At 48.3% G+C, this 25768-nt stretch overlaps 1 long non-coding RNA gene across 1 annotated transcript; it reads right to left on the reverse strand.

The window, feature by feature from the left end:
- Window positions 1-25727, reverse strand: LOC309867164. Its single transcript, XR_014313010.1, has 2 exons — window positions 25453-25727; window positions 1-236 (listed from the first exon to the last, which is right to left on the reverse strand). It is a non-coding gene; the product is annotated as an uncharacterized lncRNA (long non-coding RNA).
- Between the last annotated feature and the right edge of the window lie 41 nt (window positions 25728-25768).

Genomic DNA, 25768 nt, shown 5'->3' on the forward strand with positions numbered 1-25768 from the left:
AAAATAAAATACAGTTTATTTTATTCCCTAGCCCCATGGATTGCCTCCTGAAACTTCTTTGGAACTGGATGCCCTAAGAGCTTTGGCTCAGGGTTCCTCTCAAAACCCCAGGAAACGTGTGGGGGAAGGGCAGGAGGTGGTACTGGAACCTTCCTTCTGGCCCTCTCCAAAGCATGACATTCCATCATCCTCCAGCCCATATTTATGAAGATTCTGTGCCAGGCACTGTGCAGGTTCTGAGAATACAAAATGATACAATCTCTTGTTACACAATAGTTCGAATATAGTTAATGCAACTGAACTATACAGTTAAAAATGGTAAAGATGGAAAATTTTATGTTATGTCGTTTTTCCCACACACAGAAAAGAGTCTCTGCTCTTAAAGAGATTATGGCATAGTGAGGGGAATGGAATTCACTCACTGGTTTATCTGGCAACTTTTAATTAATAGAGTGCCAGTCATGTCCGAGGCCCTGTGCAGGTGCTGGGGAGAAGCCTATAAGCAAAACCCAGGCACTGTCAGTCTCTTAGGGAGCCGACCATCCATGACCCAGCAGGAATGGGCACCCACACTGCCACAAACAGTAACTACTCACCACATGTGGCTGTTAAAATGAATTGAAATCAAATAAAATGTCACATTCAAACACCAGTCTCACTAGTTGAATGTCAAGTTCTTGATAGCCACAGCCAGCTAGTGCTACTCTGCTGGCCAGTGTAGCTAGAGAATGTTCCAGAATTGCAGACAGCCCTAAAACCCTGAGTGTGGTCACTGCCATGGCTAGGATGAGTCAGCTTAGCAGGTCAGGACCTTGTCAGCCTCTTTGGTGCCTTGGTAGCGATTTGTGAAAGGTGTTCCCTCTGGGCTGGTGCAGCCCATGCCAGGGATAAGACTTGTGGTGCAGAGTGCAGTCCTGGGCCTAAGAGAAGTCTAGTTTCTCTAGAAGGAAGTGCAGATTACCGCGTGTTACCAGGTCCCCAGAGGTAAAAGACTTGGGAACTCCAAGTTATGGTCTAATCTCCTCACCTGCCAATGTATCAGGCAGCTTCTCATGCTGTTTTCTCAGTCTCTCTCCCATCTCCGCACCAACTAAATACCCTTCATGGCCTGGGTAGAACACCACCTCCATGCTCCCCAAAGTCTTCCTTGAGCCCTTTGTGGGGCCTAATTAACATTTATTGAGCACATACTCCTCCCCTAATCTGTGACTTCTCCTACCTGTGCCTGACCTGCCTTGACCCACTTTCCCACCTTGTGTCACACATCAAAGACACCAAGAAAAAGACTTATTAAAGGAATCTATCTTTCCGTGCCTCAATTATCCAACTTGAGAAAGGGTGAGGCTAAGCCTCCCGTGAAGTCTCTAGGGAGTCTCTAAAGAAGCTGGAACATAAACAGCCTCCCACCCAGCCTAGCTCTTCCAGAAGACAGAGACATGGGCTGGTCTCACTCTTCCACGCATCAGAAAATCCCCTCTTCTGGGTGAGTGCCAGGAGGGGTAGAAACCTGCCGTCAGAGTTCTGGAGTCATAGAGATGTATCTCAGCAAAATACTTCCTGCAAACCTCTGGCCAGCAGCACCCCGCCCTCCCACCAACCTGCAGAACCTGCCCAGAGTTAGACGGTCATTTCTTCTCCTGTTTTCACAGCAGGGGCCTCATGCGGGGCAGCCCGAAGACTTGTCCTGGCGTGGGCGTTGGAGATGCGATGGCCCAGTGAGAAGAGAATCAGTTTTGGAGTTGGGCCTGGGTTCAGATTCTGATTCTGCCACCAGTCAGCCCAGTGATCCATGGGCAAATAACTCAACCCTATACGAGCCCTTTTTTCTTTATTTGTAAAATGGACACTAGTACCTACTTCACATGTTGTTGAGGGACCTAAATGACAAGAAGTCTCTAAGGTGTGGTTTAGAAGTTGAGATTCTGGCTCTGTCATTTATTGGACATGGGACTTTAGGCAAGTTACCTAGATGTTCTGCACCTCTGTAGTAGGGGCACCATAGGAGAGCTGAATTTAGAGGGTTGTTGCAAGGATTACTTAGTGTCTGACATGTGCTGAGAGTCCAGTGAGTGTTGGCATTTATGATCTCTTATTTCCAACAGGTGAGGTAAGCAAGGTTGTTATTACTATCCCTGCCCAGTGGATCAGGTAGGATCACCTACTGGCTGTTGGGAGACCTGAATGAGAATCCAGCTCCCCCACATTCTAGTCTGGCTTCAAATCAAGCCCCTGGTCAAGACCTTGTGCTGGCTGGTTCCCTGGGCCCCGCCCCAGGCTCTTAGACCTGCTAGATTGTGAACTGCTCATTCCTGAGCCATGGTTGCTGGTTTTGTTCCCTCTTAGAGGTCCTGAGGAGGCTCTCCATGTCAGTCTGTGGCTTTGTCCCTGCTAGAGTCTTCCTCACTGCCTGTGGGGAGTTTCCTCTCCTTACTCATGCTTGAGGCTCACTTCAATGCCCAAGGGAGGGCATGCCTAACCCCCTTGGTTGCTTGGGATTAGAGCAGCATAGGACAGTGCAAAGGAGCACTTGGGGTCGGGGTTGAGGTGGGGGTGTGGTGGTAGACCTTGACTCTGGGTCCCAGCTACCCTGACAGCAGGAGTGTGATGAATATAAAGTGAGGGCCTGAGAAGAATTAAGCCTTGACTGAGTGGTGGGGAGGCTGAGACTGGACGTCAGGAAGAGAAGAAAAGACCAAGATTTTTCACAGGTAGTAGGGACCCCCTCTCCTTTCCATTTCGTAGATAAGGAAAATGACATCCATTTTGCCCATGTTATATAACTGCTTGGAAGAAAGGTTGGGACAATTACTGTCTGTCGAGTGCCCACTTAGCTTTCCTTGCAGTACTCAGTGCCCACTCACCACCCATTCAGAATAGATGGTGTCTGGCAAGCCTTCCCCCCTTCCCAACATGGCTGCTTTATTGCCACTGCAGGGCCTGGCCTAGAGGAGGAGGCTAAGATGAGACCTGTTTACCCACCTTCCCTTGAAGGATCATCGGGATCATCACATCATCACTTGCACTTCTTATGACCCCCATCACCACCAGAAGCTTGAAAATCTTGGAGATTCTCATCCTCCAGACTCTCATGCCCGTATGACTCGTTAATTCCCTAAGCTGACTCCATGCCCCAAATCCTTTCACTTTGCTTCCTGGAACTCATAGTTGATTATCAGCAAAATCTCCCCCTATATTCACCTTTGCTCTGAAAATTCTTACACCTTCTTGCTCTAACAGAAACCTCCCTGGTCCCCAAAAGACAATTTCCTTGCAGCCACTCCCCTGTGGTGTCTACGTCTTCCCCTACCTTCCTCACACCAGTGTGCCCAGAGGTGGAGAGTTGTTCCTGATGGAAATTTCTAAGATTTTTCTCCTTCTTCCTCCTACTTTAAAAATTCCAACCCCTTTGAAGGCCATACTGTTAGACCAAACCAGCCACCATCCCTTCTAGTTATAGACATTTACCATAATCTAGACCATTCCCACTCATTCACAGAATATTCTAGTGCCAGGTTCATGATCTTCCTCTCCACTTCTGCTCCTTCCTTCCCTTCAAGATGTTAAACTTTATTTTTTCATTCAAAAAATGTTGTTGAGTACCTGTTCATTGCAGCAGATACAGTTCTTAGAGTTGAGGGCATAGGAGTAAACCAGAGCGACAATGTCCCAGCCCTCGAGGTCCCTACATTCCCACAGGAGCAAGGACAATTCACAAATAAATAAGCAGTGCTTAATACATGAGAGGCAGAGAAGCTACAAAAGGGAAAGAAGCAGATAAAGGCACAGTGGCAGGGGATGAAGGAGCTTTCTTAGAGATGGTGGAAAAGGAGGTCATTGACATGGATGACCCACCCAAACACCTATACCTCCTGTGCATGGTCTTTTTTTTTTTTTTTTTTAAGATTTTATTTATTTGACAGACAGATCACAAGTAGGCAAGCAGAGAAAGAGAGAAAGGGAAGCAAGCTTCCCACTGAGCAGAGAGCCCAATGCGGGACTCAATCCCAGGACACTGACATCATGACCTAGCCAAAGGCAAAGGCTTAACCCACTGAGCCACCCAGGCACACCTGTGCATGGTCTTTGACCACCTCTCCCCGTCAGACTCTTTCCCTCTTCTGCCACCCAGTCCTGTGGCTATAGCCTAGAACTGGGCACTGCTGAATTCCCACTCTCTGACTACCACCTCTTGGGTTTTAGTTCATTTACTCTATTCTTGGCCCCCTTTGGGACCTCCATTCCATTGAACTCACCTTCTTTCACAGTCTGTCCTTTACCTCCTTCACCTCCTCATGAACCTTCCTCTCCAGCTTGGATTCTATGGCCTGTGACAGTACCGACCCTTTGCACCAGCCCTCCCCTCTCCTTCCCTTCCATTGGACTCTCCTGACACACCTCCACCTTGCTTAACCCCAAAGCCCTACCTACACTGCACCTGCACCAAGTACCCGAATATCGCCAGGGAAACTTCTCAGCCGTACTGACTAGCCACACTTTACATTTCTGACCACAAACCTCAAGTGGGCACTCAGCTTGCCCAGAGATCCTATTGTGTTTCTCTACTAAATTCACTGCCCCACTTTCCAGATGAGTGTTTCACATCTTCTTCTCTCTTCGCCAACCCTCAATACCTCCTCCCTGTTCCCCACTGTTGGCTAACCACCTCACTTTTTTTTTTTTTTAAAGATTATTTATTTATTTATTTATTTGACAGGCAGAGATCACAAGTAGACAGAGAGGCAGGCAGAGATCTGGAGGTAGCAGGCTCCCTGCTGAGGACCCTGGACCCTGGGATCATGTCCTGACCCAAAGGCAGAGGCTTTAACCCACTGAGCCACCCAGGCACCCACCACCTCGCTTTTTATTTTGCTGAGGAAATAGATTCAACCTTAGGAAAAGTGCCTGTCTTCTCACCGTCACTGTTTCTGAACCCTCGTCCCTGCCTTCCTTTCTTACCATGGATGGCCTCCCCTCTGAGTCTGGGCCAGCCACTCCACTCATGCACTAGATTCCGATGCCTTCATTAGTCAATGACTTCGCCCCCAAATCATCCTTCTCCCACCTCTGCTACAGGGCTGCTCCTCTCTATCAGATCTTTCTCATCAGCATAGACACATGCTGTCATCTCTCACACTTTAGGAAACTCTCTTTTGACTTGCTTTAGCTCCTGCCCCGTTTCCTTCCTCCCAATGTCCTTACCCCCATTCCCGCTTAGCCCACCCCAGCTAAACTTCTGTCTCTGCCATGCCATTGAAACTGCACTTGTCCAAGTCCTCAGTGGCCTCCTGGTCAGCACATCCAAAGGTCAGTGTCCTGTTGTCTTATTCAGCTGGTCACCCCCATTGGAACCACAGAGAAATGGCTCCTCCTTGAAACCCTGGCGTCCAACATGCCACATGGGTCTGCCTTCCTCCTGCCTTGATGGCCCCTCTTTCTCGGGCTCCTTCACGGGTTCCTCCTCTCCTTGATATCTCTGTTAGCATGGAACGGGGACTTCTTTCCTATTTACAGTCTCTCCCTCGTTAGATGCCATCTAGGTCTGTGTTTTTAAATGCCATCGAGATGTTGGAATCTTTCAGAGGCAATGGGGAGCAGAGTAGCGAACGGAACAGCAGCTCTAGGTCTGGAGCTGCTGCCTGGGTGTGAATCCCTGTGCTGCCCCAATTTGCCATGTGACGTAGTCGGTAAGTAATCCCCTGTGCCTCGGTAAGATGGTACCTCACATAGGCTGTCCCCAGAGCAGAGTCTGAGACAAAGGCTTAAGTGTGAGTAGTTTTCTGGGGGGAACTGACCCAGGGAGGAGGAGTGAAATAGCAATGGACGGCTGCTGATCAAAGGTGTTGGAACAAGTTAGCCGTCTATAGGTGACTGTTGCTCAATCCTACAGGACCTCCGAGAAGCTTTATGAAATGGTTCAGATCCTATGGGAAGAAGGAGGGGCACTTATCCATTGGCTCCTGCCAAGTTACCCCGTGGACGCAAACTACCCTATACTTCTTGGTGGTTCATGTGTCAATGCCAAGTGTGTTTCATGGACGTCCCTCATGCCATGGTTTCAGGAGGTAAGAGGCATAGAGGGACATGGGTAAGGCTGCATTTGCACGACACTGGTCAAGGCCTACACAAAACTGGTAACCACAGCAGTGGCTGGAACCAGAAGTGAGAAGGGGGGCATCTGAAGTTGTACCTGGGACGTGCCCGGTACAGACAGGAATAATGATGGAACCCTCTTCACAGGGCTGCTGGAGATCTGGTGATCTCCATACTGGTGACTCTGACCCTGACATTGCCCCTGCCTAGTAGACGTCTCAGAGGCCTAGCTTGTCCAAAAGAGAGCTCTGATTCCCGGTCTGTCCCCCAACCCACCTTTTCTTCCAGTCTCCTCCACTGTAGATCAATGGCCTGGATTCTCTCCCTGACCTCGCACATCCAATTTATCACAAATCATAGCACCAAAATATATCCCAGTCTGAATGGCTCATTAACTTCTGTCACAAAGCAACCAGCCCAGGCCAAGTCACGCCCTCTGTCTGGCCCACTGCAGTGGCCTCCCAGCTCTCTCCCATCTCTGCCTTGCTCCCTTACAGTTTATTCTCCCACAGGAGACTGACTGATAGTGTTACTCTCCTGATTAAAGCAGCCCTCCACTAGCTTTTCATTATCATTTTTATAATTACTATTATTTTTTGCTTCTGTTTGTTTTTAACAAATGTGCTCCTGATGGGCACACACTTTTTTTTTTTTTTAAGATTTATTTATTTATTTATTTGACAGAGATCGCAAATAGGCAGAGGCAGGCAGAGAGAGAGAGAGGAGGAAGCAGGTTCCCCGCTGAGCAGAGAGCCCGATGCGGGGCTCAATCCCAGGACCCTGGGATCATGACCTGAGTTGAAGGCAAGGCTTTAACCCACTGAGCCACCCAGGCGCACCTGCTTCTGTTTGTTTTTAAGTAGACTCCACACCAAGCATGGAACCCAGTGCCGGGCTTGCACTCATGACCCTGAGTTCAAGACCTGAGCTAAGATCAAGAGATTGATGCTCAAATGACTGAGAGTTTTATATCATATTGGAACCATGTGACTGTATTACATATTTTAAAACAAAGTAAATATATAAGAATATATCAAAAGAATCACAGTCCTATTCAAGGGGACTATAAAGTTCTCATTTTCTAAGGACTTTAAGATCTTTTTTCAAGAAACTACAAGTGCTTGGGATCCTGGGTGGCTCAGTAGGTTAAGCATCTGCCTTCAGCTCAGGTCATGATCTCAGGGTCCTGGGATCGAGTCCCGCATTGCTACTTGCTCAGTGGAGAGTCTGCTTCTTCCTCTGCCTGCCACTTTCCCTGCTTGTGCTCTCTCTTGCTCTCTCTCTCTGACAAATAAGTAAAATCTTAAAAAGAAAAAGAAAGAAAGGAAGGAAAAGAAAAAAGAAATTGGAAGTGTTTAGTAGTCATGTTTTGGTACCAATAGTAGCCTCCTAGGATGCTGGGTGTGAGACAAGCTCACCAGGAACCAGCCTTGTGGATTCATCAATGCGTTCCCAGCAGCCGCCCACCAGTTGGCACACAGTAGGTACTCACTAAATACTTGTTGAAGGAAATGAAAAGTAAAGGGGTGAATAGAAAGATCCCTAAGTCAATCAATAGTGGAGCATTTTGTTCTTGGCAAATGAATGAATCTGAACAAGGTGAAAAACCATGCTGTTTATACATTTATTTTTAGGTTTTATTTCTTTATTTGAGAGAGAGAGAGCATAAGTGGTGGGGTGGGAAAGGGCAGAAGGAGAAGCAAACTCCCCGCTGAGCAGGGATCCTGATGCGGGGCTCAATCCCAGGACCCTGGGACCATGACCTGGGGGGAAGGCAGCTGCTCAACCGACTGAGTTACCCAAGTGCCCTCAAAGCCATGCTATTTAAATTGGAAGCCAGAAGGTAGCACTCCAGATGTGTGCCATAGCTCTCCCACCCTAAGATTTTCTGGAATGTTCTTGACACCTGTGCTCTGGACAACTATAATGAATAAATGCCCAATATCATGTAATAACAGCCCTGAAAACATTAATTAATTAATTAATTAGTTAATTAATTAATTAAAATGACCTGTATAGTCAGGATCACCTCATCCTGGGCCTTCTCATTCTAGCTCCCTCTTTTCAGCTCAGAGTTGTCTCACAGGGCTTTGCCTCCATATGCCTGAGGGCAAACCATAGTGGGCATCTGACTCTCAGCCAGAACTCCCACGTGGCGGGGTAGCGAATCGGCCAAGCACAAGTCTGGAACACACAGAGGCCTCCTGGCACTGGCATAGGTGGTTGGCACCAGTTATACCCCCTCAGGAGTGTCAGGTTATGAGGGAGCCAAGAGCAAAGCTTGCCTGGTATCTGCCCAGCACACACCCTCCCCTCCTCCGTGCCCGGCTGCCACCTTGCAGCAGGTATCTTCCTGAGGCAGGGGACTGAGGACCAGATCCGGGCTTCTGTTGAGCCCTCTCTCCCCCTCCTCCCCACATCTGACTCAGGGGTTTCTGCAGATGGGTAGCTCTGTTTCCTTTCAAGCTTCCTTTGCCAAATCGCCCTCCCTCTTTCCATCCTGGGTGGGGGAGTTGTCTCTGAGGGGGAGCTGGGCTTTTTCTGCAGACTGGAGGCCACTGAAGGCCTGAACCAGAGGCCACAGGGTGTCACAGGGAAAGTGTTGACTTGAAGCAATTTGCCCGAAGCTGGATGTGAGATAAGCCAGAACCCTGGGCCCTGTCACCGCTGGGGCCTATCAGATTCCTACCTTCCCATTCTTCCAGCTCCTAAGCCTTGGCTCTGGATCCAAGTGAACAACTCTCAGCTGTTACCTGGGGTGGAGTGCTCCATATGGCATCAGCCAGATGTCCCCCTGGGGTTTGGACGCATGCCCAGAGGCTGTGGGTGGGGCACTGACAGTTGAGGAGGCTATTAGCTATGGGCTGAGTCTCAGGATCCTCCTTACCAGTCCTGGGGAAATGTCCTAGCATGAAAGATCCTATGCTTTTGGCTTTCTTGTCTCTTGAGTAGTGTTCAGAGGTATCCCTTGAGCACATCTGCCGGCCCAGAGGCCAACCAGGTATCAGCCTGGGCTCCGTGGCAGCCTGCCCTTTCCTAGGTTAGACAGAGAACAGAGACAGCCAGGGTCCTTGAGCGGTGGGTTCAAGGCTGTCTTGACCAGCAGAGGCCTGGCTCTGCCAAATCTCACTTCCTCCTCTTCCTTCCCTCTCACCTCTCATACTCCACTCACCCTCTCCTTCAAGAGCTCGGCTCCTCCCCTCCCCCAGGGAGAATGTCTGGCCCACACTCAAGAGGCCATCAGCTTCTTCCAGAAGTCAGTGGAACTGGAGCAAGGGAGAGGCTGAAAGGCCCCGTGGAGAGGGTCTTGGCCACCTCCCAAACCGAGTCCCTGCTTTCGGCTTTAGCAGAAAGCCCAGCAGACCCCTCCAGGCTTTGGTCACTCAACCGGAGCACTCCCTGTGGCCTGTCCAGGTCAGAGGGCTGCAAGACCCTCCCACGCCAGCCCAGAAGCCTGACCCAGGGTGAGGAGCCCCTCCCAGGCGCCTCAGGCCAGGGGCCTCTCAGGTTCCCTGCAAGGGAGGGGGCTGCTGCAGAGCCAGCTGCAGCTGTGGGAAACCACACACCGCAGCCTGCAGGTGCAAGGGGCCTGGGGGAAGGGGAGAGGATTAACTATTTCTTGGGAGCAGGCCTTCTCCATTCCTTCCATTCCCTAACTGCGGCTTCCTGAAGACGCTGGCTACCATGCTCTGGAGCATGGGCTGGGTACACAACCACACAAAAGTCAAAGAACTTGTGATCCAGAGATGTGAGAGGAAAAGCCCCTGCCTGAGAGTTCCTGAAGCTGGCAGACGGAGGCCAAGGCCACATCACTGATTCCGGCCCAGCTTCGGAGGCCACCAAGAAACCTTGGGTACCATGTCCCTTTCGTTACTGTTGTGGGACTCCCTTGCCTGGGGAGAGGTGAAGGGGAGCCTCATCCTCAGAGCGCAGAACACACCACACCCCGCTGTTGCTGTTCCCGGTCCCTTGGTCTGCCCACTGAGGATGCCTCCTAGGGCTGCCTCAGGGAACTTCAGGCCTGGCCTCATAGGAGGGGCTGGTGGCTGAGTGGGGCTACTACTGCACAGCCCAGGGCTCCCAGTGGTAACCATTAGAGTAGAGTAAACCATGGTTTGGACACTGCTCTGGGGTTGTTGCAGGGGCTGGAAGCCATTCAAGGGGAAAGCTTTCACATGGTTCCCAGAATGGCTCCTTACAGCTCTGCCTGTCCCCAGAGGTTCGTGTGGGGCTTAATGCTGTCCATCTGTCTGCCTGCTTGCCCAGGTTAGTCTGACTTCTCATCTTGCTGGTGCCCAGCAAGAGCTGTCTTCTGGCAAGAGGCCCAGGGGGTGTAGGATCCTGTGCAAAAGGCCAGCCTTACCTATTTTGGAAGCCCCCCTCTTTCTTCCTGGTATAACTCATCCAACTACTCTCGTAATCTTCCCTAAATGTGAGAAAGGTGACCTTTTCCAGGAGGAAGTGAATTAGTTCGGCACACAAGTCTGAGCACCCACTACTTGAAGATTGTGTCAAGGCTTGGAATGAAGGTTGTGCTGAGACTTGGAATGTAGGCCTGTCCTTGCCCTGGAGGAGCTTACGGTCTGGTGGACATTCAGGTGGAATGTGTCTTACTGACACATTTTCAGTAAATATGTGAGAGAAATAATTCTTGTTCTACAGCTGTGGCACTTCAACACTATCAATTAGCGTGTCTCTCTCTTCCATTCTGGCTTAGTGCTGCTAGCTTTTAAACTTGGAGGAAAAGACCTTATTTTCCTAAACCATATCAAATTTATTACCATGACTAATCAGTTGTTTTTAGATTCACACCACACTCCTTTCCCCCTTATTGTGGCCGTGGTTCTGGTGCTTCTTCCTTCTCCCCTCACTCCCCTCACTGTATTCGGAGAGATCAATGGTCATACTCTATTCAGAGAGATAGACACTCACACTCTATTCAGAGAGACTCTCAAGGGAAGGCACCAAGTCTTCAGGGACAAAAGAGGGGTCAGTGACGAAAGTCTGTAGACAGCTCATAAATGTTATACAGAACTCACAGGGTGGGTTGAAGCAGAAAGAGGTAAAGTAAGCACAAAGGGCTTGGGATCAAACTGGGGAGATAAGAATTGAGTCACAATACAGGGCAATAGGGGACTGACTGAGCCAAAGGGAGTTTGGAATTCAAAGCAGGCTAACTTCCTATTGGGGTAATCAGGGAAGACTTCTAGAAGGAGGTGGCATTTGAGCTGGGTAGAACGACAATAGGCTAAATTGAGGGAAGGCAGACCTCAGGCATAGAAGTGTTAGTGCAGATTCAGAGGCTAGGGGATGCCTCTTCCTTCTTCATGAAACACCTCAGGTTAAGTTAACCATATTAATTAAACAAGATGAAAGATTCTATCAAGATACTAAAATCAGGGAGTTGTCTCTCCTGCTTTTCTTCTGCCTCCACTTCCTTAGGAGGGAGGAGGCGATTCCTAATTCTCTTACCCATCATTTTCTGACATAAATTTGCCCCTTCCTACCTTCCCATCCTCAGCTCCAATTTATTTGCCCTATAGGAACAGTCCTTTATAACTGTGGTATAAGTAAAAAAAAAAAGTGGTCTTTTCCCCCTTTCCTGGCACAGAGCTTCAAAAACCCTTGTTATATTCTGAGTAATAGGAATGTCTTTTGTTATTCATAATGAGCCTTTTTCACCTTACCTGTTTGTGCTAATAAGATGATTCATGATGGGCTCTCAGATAGTTTGAAGGGAGGGGCTGGCCCTGCCGGAACATAGCGGGAAGGACAAGGAGGAGGGTGTGATTGGAGGGCGGGAGATTTCACGCCTACCCCACTCCCCGACCTCCCTCAGGGGAGAGGATGGGACTGGACTTGGAGTTCCCTCCTGTGGTCAATGATTTAATTAAGTGTGTCTATGAAACGAAACCCCATCCAAAAACTCTGGACGCTGAAACCCAGAGAGCTTCCTGGTTGGTGAGCACATTGAGGTGCTGGGAGGGGCCCATACCTGATTATACAGGGAGAGGACAGGGCGCCCTGCCCTCCCCACTCCCACCCTTTCCCTAAAGGTCTCTTTCCTTTGGCTGTTCCCAAACTGTATTTTGTAATAAAGCTCTAATTATAAGTATAGCACTTCTAGTGAGTTCTGTGAGTCATTCTAGCAAATTACCAAACATGAAGTGGGGTAGTGGGAATCCTGAATTTGTAGCCAAGTCTTAAAAAAAGGTGGGGAGCCTGAAGACCCATTTGTGTCTGGCATCTGAGGTAAAATCAGTCTTGGGGACTCTGCTCTTTAATTTATGGGATCTGACACCAACCCCCCTAAGTGTCACAATGAACCCTGAATGGAATTGCGGGACACTCAGTTGGTGTCAGAGTTGTGTCAGTACAACCAAAGGGGCCTCCTTATAACCTTCCCCTAAATCACATGCACTCCTAACCCCTCCTCCGGCCTGACATGTTGCTCTCACTTCCCTCATGGGCTACTCAGGGAGCCTTTGTTTTTCCAAACCCTTTCTTTCCTTCAGAGCCCAGTTCCTTCACAACGTGGTACCAGCGGTGCTTGCCCTGAAGTCCACCCTTGCAGGCAGAGGTCTTCCCTTCCCCTTAGACAGCCAATATTTTGCTGTGGGGCTTGATGAGTGCCTCAGGTCAAGGAGTGGCCCAGTAAATGCTCCTTGGCCAGATGGGAGTGGGCTGGCCTGGAGTGAGGATGGCGGCTAGCCTGGCCAAGCAGTCCTGGAAGATGAAGGTCTCTACTGCAGGCTTCTCCACCTCTCTCCTTCCTCTGTTTCTGTGAGCAGCAGTGTCTCGGGATGGGCCAGGGCTAGGCGGTAGAAGGTTCTGGCTCTGGCGCTCTCAGCATCGTTGGCCTTGATGGTAAATATAGAGTTTTGGCATCTTGTCTTTTGTGATTGCCAGTGCACACCCAGGTCAACAAACACACCCCCTCTTGGGGTGTGTGTGTATGTGCCTATGTGCATGTATATGGATGCACACACGTATGTGCACACACGTACATGCGCACACACACACACAGGTGGGAGCATGCCAAGCTCGTGTCTACATTGCTCCGGGCTGCGGCTGAGAAGCACCACACACACATCATCTGGGTTTGGCTTTCCTCCTCTCTCCCTTTGCTTGTTGCCAGCATTGGTCTTGGCAGCATGAGGCCTTGTAGATTAAGGCCAATAGAGCCTGGCGTGTTCCCCTCTCACACACCCTTGCCCCCTCCCTTCTACTCTACACACTCCACCCTGGGCTGAAGCTGCCTCCAAGAGCTTGTGGTTCCTTTTCAACAGCCTCAGACACAGTCTCTGTCACCTAAGCCACACAGGTAATCTGGTGGGAGGCCAGAGAGCAGTGTTACCTGCCTTTCCCCACCACCCCTGGAAGAGGAACAGGTAGCAGGTCTGTGAGAGCTAAACTGGGCTCCCTCAGGGGCTGCTGGGGCCTGGGAGGTCAGTGTGGAAGGTCAGAAAGTAAGCCAGATGCATTTAAGAAGTCCAAGGCCTCTTGCCACACGGCCGCCACACAGAACTGGTCTGAGCCAGCAGGCCTAGAGGCTTCAGAAAAAGCGTGACTTCAGTGATATTTGGATCTCCACTTTCTCTCCCTCTTCCAGTCCCCACAGCCTTGTAAAGCCTCTCCCAGCCTACCCAGGTTCCGAGAAAGGGAGGCTTTTACCTGTTATACCATCATAAGGATTTAAATGTTTGTGGCAAGATTTAGCTATCACTGTGTCCTGAAAGGATTGATCCCCAGTTGAATGAATTTTAAGGAGTAGCTTATGTGGGGAAGAGCACTGGGAAGTCTGGGATCTTTCCTTCCTGATATCCCCACATCCCACCGTCTATTTTCAAGTGTGCCTCTTCTCCCAGCTCACTCCGACTTCAGGGTGAGGAGCTGTCACTGAGGAATGAACTCAGATTATCCCCGAAAGAGCCGAGCCCTTCACCAAGCAGGGGGGAATCCTCTATAAAATGAGTTCTTCTTGAGGTATTCTTAGTCCAGTGACCCATGTCTCTTTATCATGGGGATCTGGGGAACCCAAAAGCATCCCATCTCAAGTCCTAAATTGAATCCCATTCCATTTTCGGTAGGCCTCAATCAGCCTCACATCCTGGCGTCCCCCCGACCCCCCACAAGCCCCACACAGTCACTACAGCAAGCACACAGCTGCCTCAGAGCCTCGATTCTCACTCTCTAAACCTGGATGGACCCCAGAGCTCACCAATGGCAACGCCCCATGTTACAGGGAGGAAACTGAAGTCCAGCCAGGGGCAGCGACGTGTCCATGGTCACAGAGCCATAAAGCGGCAGGATTAAGATTAGAACTTTTATTTAGCCGGTGTTCTTTCTGCAGACATTCCATTCAGAGTTGGGGACCTAATGGTGTTGAGGTTTCTTAGGTCCTAATTTTAGAGATGTCCCTCGCAAGCCCAGGATGAGGTTCTTATTAAGAATCAGTCCCGTTTCCCCCCCAGAACCCTTGTTTTGGGTTTTGTTGCCTCAGTGAACTGCAGCGGGGCTCCAGAGAAAGAGGAGGAGGCAGGGGTGAGGGTGGAGGGGGGCTGCTGAGCCGTGTCATGGCTCTGCTGGGCGCCCAGCCTGAGCTGATGGGGGTTTGTCCAAACCGACCTGGGGAGCAGGTGTGGGCCCTCTGTCCCCAGAGCTTCTCAAAGAACAGTTTGTTCTGCAGCCGGGGTGGAAGGAGAGTGACAGACACTAGCACAGCCCTGGGGCCTGCTGCAGCTGCTTCCTGTTGTCAGAGGGCTCCCTGACTCAGGGGCTGAGCTCCTGGGCACCCCCACACCCTGGCCTAGCGCTCCACGTGGTCACCTGCCTCGGTGGGCCAGCTGCATCCCACGGACACAGAGAAAGACCGAGTTCAAGAAGTGAGAACACAGAGGAAGGAAGAAGCTCGTGGCCAGACATCTCCAGTCCCATTCCTGTGTCGACAGGGTCCTGTCTCTTGAACGAACGTACACGTGCATTCCTGCCTCACGTCCTCTTCCTGTCGCAGAGACCTTTCCTGCCTTCTCTGCAGAACCATCCTCCCCATCCTTGGGCCCCCTCTGCCTTGTCCATGGTGACTGTCCCTGCCTTCCCAACAGCCACATTGGACCGTCCAGCATGAGAATGTGGGCCCCAACCTCACACTACCTTGTTCTGTGGTTTGACATTTTACCTGGGTTTGTTCTGTCTCTTCTTTAAGACTTAAAGACAGAATTTGGGTCCCTAACCGCTGCCTCGTTCTTTAAACAGGATCCCTTAGAGAGCTGAGCTCAGAGCCAACCAACCCTACCCTCAGGGCACAATAAATCCCCACTGAAGGTCTCAATGTCTCTGACTTGATTCCCACCTGAATCACAGTCACCCCAGACTAGGGTATGTTGGGAGAAGAAGGATGGCTTGGGCTCCCCTCCCCAGAATTTTCTGCCTGTTAGTCATGACCCTTCATTACAGGAAGCTGACCAAGGCCTTTTCCCTCTCCCAGCTTGCTTCCAGGTTCCCCTGTAACTAATAAGGAATGTGTTATAGGGCTGGCCTAAACAGAGCACCTCCTGCCCTATGAAGAATTTCCCCACTGTGACTGCTTGTGGGTGTGTGGAAGAAGAAAAAGGGGTGGGCACCTGCCAGGTGGCCCCCATTGTCCAACCCCAGGACCCCACTCCCAGAACACTATCAATGGGGGCTCTCCAGCCTTGGTCTTCCTTCACCCCAAATCTCACAAGGGCCTGGATTATTCTCCCCAGGGGGTCTAAGAGGGGCTGAGGTAGGGGTGGAGTGAGCAGTCACCCGGGACTCTCAGCTCAGCGCTCTTCCCCCCATTGTGAAATGGCCTTGGATGAGGGCCAAACAGGAAGCCGCCTACTATGGCCTCTAATCCGAGGCCTGGCGCCGGGGGTGTGAGGATGGGCCCCAGACTCTTCCCTTCCCAAGGGAGGGCCTAGGCTAACACTGAGCCCACCTTCCAGGAGACCACCTGAGCTGCCCTTGGCTGATCAGAGGGACCCATGCTTTCCCTTCTGCCCTCTGTTCCAGCCCCGGGGGTATCAGAGGGGTATAAAGGGCAGTGCACAGTGGGCTCTACTGGGGCTCTACTCTGCCATTACCAAGCTTTGTGATCATGGGCAAGCCACTTTCCTTCTCTGGGCCTCAGTCAGTTTTCTTACTTGTGAATAAATGGACAGCAGTGGGTTGGACTAGAAATGTCTTGGAACCTCTTGCAGTTTGATACTGTGACTCACTAAAGTCAGTGATTCATTGATGTTATTAGCAGGACTTGGCTCGGATCGGACAGGGAGTCTGTTCATTGTGTATGTCTAGGTTTCCTTATATAAATCTGCATCTGGTGGTCTCTCAGAGCAGTGGAGGGGGCTTCCCTGGACAATCAAGGATGAATGATGGCAGAGGCCAAGAGATGAACAGCATCTGTTACTTTGGGGAGTTAGGACACCTGGGTAATTTGTGCAGAAACTCTTGCTATGTAATTATCTGTCCTTGACTTCCAAGGCAGGAAATTAAAAATGTTGGGACCCCTAATCATTGTGAATACAAGGGCTCCTCCTCCCACACACTAAACCCACGAAGGTAGTGGGAGGAGGGAGCCCGGCTGGGATTGACTGAGCAATAACCATGCCTGCTTTTCTTGGTATTGGTTTCCCCTTGTGTAGTATGGGATGTGTTGGCCCTCTCCTTCCTGAGTTTTAGCAAGGAAGGAAATTATCAAAGAGAAGGGGAGAACCTGTTAAAGGTCACTGTTTCATGAGTCCCACCACTTGTTTCTGTACACAGCAGACCTTCCAGGCACACGGACCAGGGATGTAGTCTGTGGGGGTATTGGGAGTTCCTTTGTATGTCTCCAAAATCCCAGCACCTGAAATCCTACCATTAGAGTCTTTTCTTTGTTTACTGTTGCCTAAGTTTCTTAAAAAAATGGAGTGTGATGTATGTGACCGTTTGTCATGAACCTGTTAGCATGATTAAGCCTCCAGATGGGTTGCCTCTGCTTGGCTAGCTGAGGTCAGTGAGAGACTAGGGGTTTGGTGGGGGTAGAGCAAAGGGTGTTTTAGAGGACTATTTGTACTTAGGACGCTGCTTGAGTAGGAGGGGGGAGATAATGACGAAACCCAGCCTTCCTACCATGCTTTCTCACTTTAATATACATAAGTGCTTTTAAATACATTATCACTTTTAACCCCTCCATAGCAGTGTGAGGACAGTATTCCCATTTTACAGTTGAGGAAATGGAGGCCCATAAGGTTCAAAGATGGGGCTTTCCTTCAGAAAGGAAATGTTGTGTTGGACCTAGAAAATGTTGTGTTGGGCCTAGAATCTAAGGATGGAGGACCAGATGGTAGGATTTTGCCAAAGCATATGGTGGTGGGGTGGGGTGAGGTTGGGACAGGGTTTCTCCTACGTTACCTTTCTCCAGCAAGAAAGGAGGAGATGGTGAGACAGAGCGTGAAGACTCAGGTTTGTGTTTCTTTTTCTTTCTTTCTTTCTTTCTTTTTTTTAAATTCTGCCAGGATTGGCTCCTTTCCCAACTTCCTTCCCTCTCACCGTCTCCTGTACTCTTCTAGCACCTCTTTGGATATCTGAAAAACCTTATCTGCACTCAGCTGCCTTCAGGCTGCGCTCATTTGCCTACTCTTCTCCTGCCTTCTCTGAAGGCAGCTGGCCCAGGTTCAAATCTCCATTCCACCCCTTACTAGTGTGTGACCAAGGCATGTCATTTCACCTCAGACAGAAAAATGAGCATAAAACAACACTCACGTCACAGGATTATTATCAGGGCTCAAGAGAGAATATATTTAAAGCAGCTGGAAATGAACCTGGCACTTAATAAATTCTCAATAAATAGAAGTGAGCTATTATCTGAGAAAAATAATCCCTCCCCTAATACAGAACTCAGTCTGCTTCCAGTGACCCCAGTACCTAGAATAGCACCTGGCATGAATGGGTGCTGATTTAGTCCTTGCTCAATGGTTAATGGAAGTTTCTATCCATTACACAGAAACTTCTAGCCTCAGCAGAAGTGATTTTGAAAAATAATGACAGTCTTGGGTGTTCTTATGGTCTGAGGTGATGGGACAAGGACTGGGAAAGCCAGGATGGCCGTGGCTGCGCTTGTCTGACAAGGTCAGGGCGTCCCCTGCTGGCCCCAGATTGCCGCTGCATGCAGGGCCCAGTGGGGCTCTCGAGCCCCTGAGATGCCCGCCTGGAGAGAGGAGGGCATGGTGGCATTGCTTACTTCTCCTATCTCATGGGGAGTAAGAGGAAGTCCTGCGCTAACAGCTGACAGTCATGAGCTCTGGAAACTTCCCTCGGGCCCTCAGGTGAGAAGCAGTAGCTCTCACAATTTTGGAAGTGGAAGTGACCATCACAATCTAGTCTAAGTCCTTAACTAATGGTAAAAAAAATTTTTAAATGCATATTTTGGGTGCTTCCTGAGTCAGTCCTTTATATGGATTATCCCACTGAAACCAGAAACAACACTTTGGGGTAGGTACTATGCAGAGGAAACTGAAGATGAGTAACTTGCTCAAGGTCCCACACAAGGTAAGGGGCCAGCGGCCGACCCAGATGTCCTGGCTTCCAGTCCAGTGCTCTCATGCTTTCACTGGTGTGGCACTGGAGTGGCACAGGCAGAGGCAGAAGTCCCTGGAACCCAGTCTCTCAAGAAGGTACCTAGTGATTGGCTGACTGGTAGAAGGAATAAAGAAATGGTAGCTCCAGGTGTCTGGTTGGATTCAGTCTAGGGAATATGATTGCCAAGGCTACTGGGAGGATATTTGCTGACACTGGGCACACAGACTCTCAGGATACACCCTCATCTCCCCCCAGCTACCCCTATGGCCATCTCTAGGGAGTTTCTTCCAGAGCTAAATATGTCCAACAGATTCAGGGGGTCTCTAGGCCTTAGGACCCCATTCCTGTCACCCCGAACTCAAACCCGCCCAACACCATTCCCTGCCGCATTGTTGTGACTCCCTCTCTCCTTCCCTTAACCTGGGCTGACCTTCAGGCAAGCGCAGTGGGTTTACAGTGAGGCAGTGCAGAACATGGGGGCTTCCTCAGAGTGTAACAGGAAACAGGCAAATTAACACAACATCTGGCAAGGTGAGCACTGACCCACAAGTGCTGTGTTATGATCTGCGTTGGTGGAATGAATCCACCTTGACAAATAGAAAGGAGGAAGAGTCAGTTCCCATCTAAGTGACTGGGGTATAATAATGCATGCCTTAGCTCATTTACTCCTCCTCGTGGCCCAATGAGGTGGGCACTTGAATTACATCCCTATTTACTGGAGAGGAAATTGAGGCACAGAAGAATTTAAGTAAATGTGGAATAAGCAAAATAAATAAATAAATAAATAGAAATATAAATTCTTGCCTATAGATATGCAAATTAATTCTGCTCAACTGTCCTCTTTTGTGGAAAATTCAATTTTTTTCCATTACAAATTTATTTCAGTATTTCTGTTCTATAAGTATTCCTACTTTTCGGATTCTCCTTTGAATGCCTTGTAATATCTACCCAGTTCCCTCATTAAAAATAGGGTAAATAAGGGTGCCTGGATAGCTCAGTCAATTGGACATCCAACTCTATTTTTTTTTTAAGATTTTATCTATTTATTTATTTGACGAGAGAGAGAGAGAGAGAGAGAGAGAGAGAGCGCGCAAGCACAGGAAGGGGGAGGGGCAGAGGGAGATGGAGAAGCCAGCTCCCTGCTGAGCAAGGGAGCCCAATGTGGGACTCCATCCCAGGACCCCGAAATCACAACCCAAGCCGAAGGCAGATGCCGAACCAGCTGAGCCACCCAGGTGCCCCCATCCAATTCTTGATTTCCACTCAGGTCCTGATCTCCAGGTTGTGAGATGGAGCCCTGAGCCAGTTTCTGCACTCAGCAGGGAGTCTGCTTGAGATTCTCTCCCTTTCCGCACACCCCCAATCCCTGGCTGCTTATACACACAAGCTCTCTCTCTCTAAAAATAATAATAAAGTAGGGGCGCCTGCGTGGCTCAATTGGTTAAGCATCTGCCTTCAGGTTGGATCAGGATCCTAGGATCCCGGGATAAAGCTTCACATCGGGTTCCCAGTTCTGCAGGGACTCTGCTTCTCCTTTTCTCTGCCCTTCCTCCAACTCCTGCTTTCTCTCTCTTTCTCTCAAATTTTTAAATAAAAATAATAATAAGGTAAAGCGATCTTGAATATGTGTATGAGAGTCATGACTCCACTTCTTTTTTTTTAAATCACCTTTTAACAGGGGCCATGTAATTTGCCTCTAGTCACTTAGACAAAAGAGATAGAGCTGGGATTCAAACCCAGGCAGCCAGAACACGGCATCTGTGTTTATCACCCTCAATCTATACTCCAGGTGCCACAAAGCTTAATTGCATTAAGTAGCTGCAGCTGTAAATTAATCAACCTTAACCTAAATAAGACCCTTGGCCCTACCTACTTCAAACCCTAGCCCTAAATAAAACCCAATAAATAAAGTTATAGTCTGTCTGAGGAAAGGACACGTGTGACCAGAGCATGTGGGAGAGAAGATCTCTGGTGGCACAAGCAGAACAGATATTCCTTCAGGCCCTTGGGCCCCTGATGCTGCCAAGGAACTCGGGATTTTTCTCCCCCAGGTTTCCATAGCAGCTAAGGCTGGTCGTGTAGATGCGGATGTTCTATGCTAAGAGGCTCCATGTTGCTCTCGGTGCTGCTTGGGCCTTTGCTGAAGGCCCCAGGATGTGGGACAGGATTCAGGAGCCATATTTAATTCCCAGTTCTCCTGGGGTTAAGGGAGAAGGAGTAGGAAGGCGTCTGGCCACATGACACGGAGACAGTGACACAGCTCCCTGCCTCACATATTCCTCTGTTTCGAGGGCCAAAAGCCAATAACTTAACAGCAAGGTAGGATTTTGGGTGTTTGAAAACACTGAAATTTAACCATGTCTTATTGACATAGTCTCTTAATTTTATTGTTCACTGGGTTAACTTCATTTCTGATTGACCATAAACATTTCCATTTTTTTTCTCATCGAGGAATTTCTTTTCAGATAAATATTTTTATAAAGCAATTCACTTTTATTGCAGTATAAAAGCAATTATTGCTTTCATTCATTGTTTTAAATGTTTTAATCTAAAAATTTTTAATTTACTGTTTTTATAGTACTTATATTGTGATTCTTTTTATTATTTAATGATATTGGTTTTCCACTTATGAAGATGATATTATATAAATCTGTTTAAGTATAAAATGAGTCAATTTAAAGAAAAAATTCAGCTAATAATACAAGTGATATTAGGATAATGGCAGAAATCAAGGTGGTGTCCAAATGACAGAAGGTGGCTGGTCTATATAATAACACTGTTGTTTATTACTGTTATTAAGCATTCATTCTTTTAAAAATATTTATTTATTCATTTATTTATTTATTTATTTATAATTAGGGGGAGTGCACAAGCAGGGGAACTGCACAGAGGGAGAGGGATAAGCAAACTCCCCACTGAGCAGGGAGCCAGATGTGGGGATGGATCCCAGGACCCTGGGACCATGACCTGAGCAGAAGGCAGATGCCTAACCAACTGAGCCTCCCAAGCACCCCTTGAGCATTCACGCATTCACTGATGCCAGCATCAGTGCTATTGACATATTCTGTAGTGCTCTCCAATAGAATCTATGATAATAGAAATGTTCTGTATCTTCACTATCCAAGCCACATGTGGCTATCAAATCCTTAAAATGTGGCTAGAGAAACTAAAGAATTGCATTTTTTCATCCATATTTACCATATGAAACAAAAGAAGCCTAAGGGTCTTAAATTTAGTATTTTATAAAATCTTTTCAGCATCTGTGAGTAAGTATTATTATTGTCCTTTTGCTGATGAAGAGATTTGGAACCTTGAGAGGTTACCTGAAGTCACACAATAGGTAGCAGAGGCAGGATCTGAACCCAGACCCACTGGACTTCAGAAGAGGTGCTCTTCATCACTTCCCACTGAAAAATAGAGCCCAAAGAACACTCTGTTGGTTGTTGAATTGTACTGGGCCAAGTGTGATACTAAAACTGGCAGACTTGGATATTTCTATTACTGGAGTGGTTTGTTCTGTCATGGGATAGGCTTGAGATGTCATGCGGGTTGGCTGGCAGGACTACTGACTCTCAAGTGGAACTGAGGTGTGACTGAGCCCACGGGAAGCAGTGAGATATGTCCACATTGAAGGCTAATCCTGATAAGGCCCCAGATGAATAGCGGTCTCCAGTGTTCCTTAAGGGCAGGACCATTTCCTTTACCCTGGTGCCCCCAGCACCAACCTCATGGCTCTACAGAACATTGCTCAATGTTCTATGAATGATAGAAGTTCAGAGTACAGTGGTCATCATTTAGGCCAATACAACACTGTAACTAGTTCTACCTAAATTCATGACACAAATGATCAAGGGGGCCCTCATATTTCCTGGTAATCTGACAACACATCTCAAATATATTCACTCTGATGATTTCACACTTTTTTTCAAATGTCCAGTGCACCCTTTGCCCACTTCTTGCTCTAGGTCGTTGATTTTGTGCGGCTTTTGGTTCTGTGGTATCTGAACCTTTTTGTTATGCCCCCATTGCATAGGTCTTGGTGAAAAGCAAGTAAAATAAAAGCATCAGAGAGTCATTCTCTCATCTGCCCCCAGGACCTGGGCTCAAGCATAGACCTAGGGTTGGCCAAATTGGAGATTCCAGCTAGGACACTGATTTCTGAGCCAGGGATACCAGAAACCAGGGCTTTCTTGAGGCTGTTCATAGTGGTTGTCATCATAGAGTGGTTTTGTGCTGGCAGGCCTATGGCGGGGGGTGGGGGGAATTCACCAGACTCTTCCCATCTGTTCTAGTCTCATGACAAATGAAGATAACTCCCCAGTTTGTTTGTTTTTTTTAATTTCTATTTTTTTTTAAAGATTTTATTTATTATTTGACACAGCAAGAAAGGAAACACAAGCAGAGGGAGTGGGAGAAGGAGAAGCAGGCTTCCTGTCAAGCAGGGAGCCTGGTGTGGGGCTTGATCCCAGGACCCTGGGATCATGACCAGAGCAGAAGGCAGACACTTAATGACTGAGCCACCCAGGCACCCCATACTCCCCAGTTTTTATGTATAACTTTGACCTCTTTGCTGAATTACAAACTTGTATATTCAGCCACTCATTTGATAATCCCATTTGGACATGTACAATGTAATGATTTAAAAGAAATATATATTTGGTCATTCAGATGACCAAAATATATTTCTCAGACAGATTTGCTCTTCATCCACAGTTACTGAAAATACCTCAGAGCCATAAAGGTAAACAGGATATCTTGTTATTAACATTTATCATATCTTTTAATAAACTGATAAATGTGTTTACCCGAGTTCTGTGACCTGCTATAGCAAATTAATCCAATCTAAGATGGAGATCGTTGGAACCTTTGGGGTAGTGATTAGCACTGGAAGTGGGAGGTCAGGGGGCAGTCTTACATGACTAAAGCCGTAACCTGTGGATTCTGATACTATCTTTGGGTAGTGTCAGAATTTCTTGGTGTTGTGTATGTGGCAACCTCCCATTGCCCTATTGACACTGGAATTGGGTCTGGGAATCCTAAAAGAATATGTAACATGCATTTCAGATATTACATGACGAAAACAAAACTTTTAGTCTTCTTCCAAAGCTTTTTACTTCCCAGGTCTTTCCTATCTTAGATGGCACGACCATCCACCCAGTGGTTCAAATCAAAAACCTTTGAGTCATTCCCGATTTTTTTTTTCCTTTTAATGTTCACATCCAATTTTGCATGAGTCCTCTTGATGCTACATCAAAGTACACCCTATTCTGATTGCAAAGGTGCTAGCACCTGGACTTCTGCAGTAACCTCTGTGGTAGCCCCTCCCACCCAGCCAAGGTGTCTATGTATCAATACAGGGAATCTATGAATATGCTGCCTTACATGTTTAAAGGAATTTGCAGGGGCGCCTGGGTAGCTCAGTCAGTAAAGCATCTGCCTTTGGCTCTGCACATGATCTGAGCAGATCCGAGGATCATCCCTAGGGCTGGCTCCCTGCTTCTCCCCCTCCCTCCCCCCTCTTCCACCCCCCCTGCTTGTGCTCTCTTGCCCTGTCAAAGAAATAAATAAAATCTTTAAAAAAAAAAGAGAGAGGAATTTGCAGTTATGATAAAATTAAGGATCTCGAGATGGGGAAATCATCTAGCCCCAGTGTAATCACAAGGTCCCTATAAGAGGGAGGCAGTAGAATCACAGTAGTAGGAGATGCACTAGAAGAGGTTGTAATGATGGAAAGAAGGGGCCACAAACAAATGAATGAAAGTGGCTTCTTCTAGGACAATGAAACAGATTTTTACTCGGAAGCTTTCAGACACAGTGAAAACCTGCAGACACATTGATTTTAGATTTCTGACTTCCAGACATACAAAAGAACAAATTCATGCTGTTTTAAGCCATTAAGTTTGTGGTGATTAGCAATAGGTATACAACCCTCTAATTGGCTTCCCCATTTCCTGCTTTGTCATTCTACAGTGCATTCTCCACACCACAGATTGGGGGGGAGGGGCACTTTTAAAATGTAAATTAGATTGTCACTGTCCTCTTTAACAAGAAGCTTCTCTTTGTGTTTGGAACAAAATCCAAACTTACCCTACCCACGTGCCCTTCAGATGAGCTGGATATCCGCTAACTCTCCAACCTCTCTCCACAGTCCTTCACTCCTCCTTGTGGACCCAGAGCAACTTGTTTCCCCTTTGGGGCCTTTGTTCTAGGCATTTCCTGTGTCCGAAACTCCATCCCCAAATCTTTGAATGGCTGGTCCCTTTAGCTTTTGGCTCCAAGTTCTCCTCTAAGAGACCTTCCCAGACTGCAACCTCTCTCTCTCATTTGTATCACCCAGTTGTCTTCACAGCGTTCATCATTATCTGAAGCTATCATTATTTCCTGCCCATTTCTCTAAACCAAGTTCCAGGAAACCAGGAACTTCGCTTAGCCTGCTGTATCCGGTCTCTACAACAGTGTCTGGCTTAGGCCAAGAGACCCTCAGTAAAAACCCCTTGCACGCTTAATGCTGGACTTTCCAGGGGTCCTAGGGTTTACGGTTAGCGGTTCACGATGGCTACTGGCAGAGCAGGGCCTGGAATGCAGGTCTCCTGCCTGAATGCAGAGGTGAAACGACCGGGCTCCAGTTCCTATTGCTAGAGCTGGGGGTCACCCTTTATTTAGGAGACCTGGCCTGGTCAGAGGAGATAGTTCAAAGAACCGCCATGGGAACTTTGTATAATGATGACATGAAAATGGAAACAACAATAACAAAGACAGTTGATGCTTATGGAGTACCTTCTGTGTGCCAGGCACTATTCCAGGTGTTAAATTCATTTTCTCTTTACAACCATACTCTGCATCGGATACCGTTATCACAGGCTGAGGAAATGGGAGCACTGCGCTGTTAGGTAATTTGCCCAACATGCAGCGGAATATACTATCGGTATACCACAGGTCTCCATCAAAGCCCTCTTTCGCGCTCTCTCGCTCCCTGACACTGACCCGCGTGAAACAACTTCTAAGTTGTTGAAATATCTGGCGGCTCGAGGGCCCTACAGCTGGGTAGTCTGTGTGGGAGGCGGGGGCGTCCCAGAGCGCAGGCGTTGGAGGA

Source organism: Mustela nivalis (assembly GCF_964662115.1).
Source record: "Mustela nivalis genome assembly, chromosome: 6".
Taxonomy (NCBI): domain Eukaryota; kingdom Metazoa; phylum Chordata; class Mammalia; order Carnivora; family Mustelidae; genus Mustela; species Mustela nivalis.